The sequence below is a fragment of the Pteropus vampyrus genome, unplaced genomic scaffold, assembly GCF_000151845.1.
Source record: "Pteropus vampyrus isolate Shadow unplaced genomic scaffold, Pvam_2.0 Scaffold506, whole genome shotgun sequence".
In the NCBI taxonomy this organism is placed as follows: Eukaryota; Metazoa; Chordata; class Mammalia; order Chiroptera; family Pteropodidae; genus Pteropus; species Pteropus vampyrus.
In genome coordinates, this window is record NW_011889287.1 from 213,100 (window position 1) to 217,091 (window position 3,992).

At 35.0% G+C, this 3,992-nt stretch overlaps 1 pseudogene; it reads left to right on the plus strand.

The window, feature by feature from the left end:
- Positions 1-920: 920 nt before the first annotated feature.
- On the plus strand, positions 921-1,811 carry LOC105307643 (annotated as a pseudogene).
- The last annotated feature ends 2,181 nt before the right edge of the window (positions 1,812-3,992 follow it).

Consider the following 3,992-nt stretch of genomic DNA (forward strand, 5'->3'; position numbering starts at 1 on the left):
AGATTAGAAGGACCTGCCTTTAAAACAATCTGAAGGGAAAAGGAGTTAAAGAAATAGAGTTAAAGAAAATACAACCTTTCAATTAAAATTTAAAATCCATAAAGGCATAGTGGAATTTAAATCTAGAAAATCAAATGGATAGTGAAATGAGAATATTATTTTGATATGGGAGTTATAATGAAGAGAAGTAAATTAAAGTCTATTAAATGAGTTAATAATGATTTTCTTTGGAGAGTGAGAATGACATTGCAAGGTCAAGAGACAAAGGGCTATATTACTTTGTTTTATAATTTCTTATAAAATTTCTTTAAAATCTATTTAACCAAATAAATGTCTTTTAAATATGAAACATTTTCAAAACAATAGCAGGATTCCAAATGTAAGCTAAACTTTTCTCTTTTTAAATTAAATGTATTAGGGTGACATTGGTTAATAAAATATATAGGTTTCAAGTATACAATTTAATAACACGTTATATGTATATTGTATTAAATGTTCACCATCCAAAGTTAAATTTTCTTCCATCACCATATATTTGATCCTCTATACCCTTATCTACCTCCCCTCCTTCCCTTCTCTCTCATAAACTGTGATCTATTGTCTGTGTCTATGTTTCTTTATATTTCTAATGATATTCTATTGACAGAACTATAAAGGATTTTATATACTTTGCAATGATAAGCAGTATGTGGCATGAAAAATAAAATGGCTTCTGAATATGTTAGGTTACAATAGTTTCTAAATTTGGTCTTACATTTACTGATAGAGGTGGGTCTCAATTTAAATCGTTGCATCTAAAAACCTTGGATTTGAGTTAGCCATGATGGGTTTGCATACTAAAAGATTACTAGATGATATCTTCTGAAAGCTGATGACTATTCTGATGGTTTTTCCAACAGCAATTTCCCTTAATGGTCTAAATGGAACAGCAAAACCTAACAGTGCTGAAAGAATTCATTCTCATGGGAATCACAAACCACCCTGAGCTGCAGACCCCCTTCTTTGGGGTGTTCCTTGTCATCTATGCAGTCTCAGTGGTGGGCAACTTGGGCTTGATCATCCTGACCAAGATAGACTCCAGGCTGCAAACACCCATGTACTTCTTCCTCACACACCTGGCATTTACTGATCTTGGTTATTCGACTGCTGTAGGACCAAAAATGCTAGTAAGCTTGGTTGTAGATCAACATACAATCTCCTATAATTGGTGTGCTACCCAACTGACTTTCTTCAATATGTTTATTACTAGTGAAATTGTCCTTCTGTCAGCAATGGCTTTTGACCGTTATGTGGCCATCTGCAACCCTCTGCTCTACACAGTCATCATGTCACAAAGATTATGTCATTTGCTGGTGGCAATATCCTATCTATACAGTGTCTTTTTGTCTTTGTTGATTACCATAAAAATTTTTGTTTTGTCATTTTGGGGGTACAATGTCATCAGGCATTTCTACTGTGATAGTCTGCCATTGATATCTTTGCTGTGTTCAGACACACATGAAATTAAATTAATAATTCTCATATTTGCAGCCTTAAACTTGATTTTGTCTCTTCTGATAGTGCTTGGGTCCTATGTACTGATTCTTCTTGCCATCCTCAGGATGCCCTCTGCAGAGGGCCGGCACAAGGCCTTCTCCACTTGTGGATGTTGTATTCTATGGTACTCTCTTCTTTATGTACGTGCAGCCCAAGTCCAAAAATTCACTTGATACTGATAAAATGGCCTCTTTATTTTACACTTTGGTGATACCCATGCTGAATCCTATGATCTACAGTTTGAGGAACAAAGAAGTGAAAAATGCCCTGATTAGAACTTGGACCTTGTGTGCAAACATCCTATTGAAAATTCACTGTAAGTTGTGTTAGCAATTGATTATGTATTAGACAATATGTATTATAACTGGATCGTTCAACCATGTGCTTTTACTTCCATGAGATAGACAAGATACAATGTATGATAAGCACAGAAATAAAGAAAATTATTCATCGTTTTCAAACAAAATGTGTCACTAACTGATGACTATACTCTGTTCCTACTTTAGATAGTAACATTTACTCTCAAGTTTAGACCAGATGATATTTTTACATATTCTCACATGTAGTCTATTTGCTGCCACTAAATATTTATTTTTATAAAGCCAGCCTGTATTTTACATTCATAATTTTATCTGCAGTGCCTAACATGTTAAAGGGACTATAAAAAAGATGCCCGATAGATTTTATATTAGTGTATACATTCAAGGAAATAAACGTGTATTGTTAAGTTTAACAACAAAAATCACTCGCTTTACGGAGCTTAGGGAAAACACAAAATACAGGCAGAATGAGAAGTGGGCTATATAATATAATAGATGGTATTGAGCAATATGAAAATGAAATAAAGCAAGTAATCAGAACAGAGTTCAAATTTTAGCTAAGGTTGTCATTGAGACCTTTGTGAGGATGACATTTAAAAGTACACTTGAGGAGGATAGTGAGCAGACTCTACGGACATGTAGAGGAATAGATCTAGGTTTTGCTGGTCCACACAGAGAGAACTGTCAATGAAAAAGTTCTTAAGTGACGATACTAATGTTATGTTAAGGAACATAAGAGTCAAGTCAAGGGCAGTTGGAGCATAAAATATGATTAGGAAGTGGAGGAGATAAAGTCAGAGTTCTAACAGATTTTGACTCAGTAGGACCATATAGACCCTTGTAAAACTTGCCCTTTCTTCTGATTGATGAATGAGCCACTGAGGATTTAGAGCAAAGGAGTGATTTAATTTATCTTTTGTTAAATGATAGCTCTGACGGCTGTGTAAACAATAGACTGTAGAATACCAAGACTTGGAAATGGGAAATCCTGAAGGAGTTTGGTTGTGATAATTTGGGAGAGAACAGGGACTTAAACCAGCATAGAAAGTTAGAGATTAAGAAATGATTAGAATCTTGGCATGTTTGTAAGAAGAATCTATAGTATTTCTTCATATTTATGTGGTTTTTTGGAGGCTTTAAAAGAAGATTATTTATCATAAAAGAATAGAAAATCGAGTCCAGAGCTCACCTGAAGGCATGCCAAAAACTCATTCTGCTTCCAAATTTTATAGTGTTATAGGGATTGAACTTAACCTCCCATTAAAATAAGAAAAATACAACAAAACATAAAGAAAGATATAAGAAACAACAGTTTTCAAAACATTGACATCAGGCAATGACAGACAGTTTCCTGAGAGATGAAGAACAATATAGGTGAATCTTATCATTGCCCATCTTTCCTGGTCTAAGAGAGATTCTAGGCTGCACTGCCATATGGGCAAACTTAAGTGAAACCTAGAAGAATTCTGTTGAAGAGTCCTAGAGTTGAGAGTCCAGTGAGATTAAAGTAGCTAGAGTTGCAAGACAGTGTACCAAAGATAAGGAGCTTTGTAGAGAAAGGAAAGTGGATCTCTGCAAGGAATCTTTCTCTGTTGCTCCACAGAACTACTGGTCAGCACAGGCAACTGGTAAACAAACACTTCAGGCTAAAGAAATAAAAATTCAACTGAAAAGATTAAAGACAGCAGTGCCCAGAACTCAAACAGTGGAGGAATTGTGCCAATTTGTTGCACAGAGAATAGAAATGGAGCTTTATGTTGAGTACTCAAGAAAGTCTACCCCAGTAGAGAATAATTAACCCTAAAGTGAGCATTGCTCTATATCCATCGAAGAAATCTAAAAGCAATATCTGAAATGATACACACACACACACACACACACACACGCACACACAGAACTCAGTCTTTGCTACTAAAGGACCTCATATGATTGGACGAGGCCCACCCACGTTCTGGCGGGTAATTGGCTCTAATCAAATGTATTGATTAAATGTTAACTCTTCTTTAAAAAATCTTCACAGCAACATCTAGACAGAGCTTTGATCAAAGAACTAGGCACCATAATGTAGCCATTAAACACAAAAATTAACTATCAAAGCAGAAAAATAGGGAAAGTTAATTGAGAGTAAAATATAAG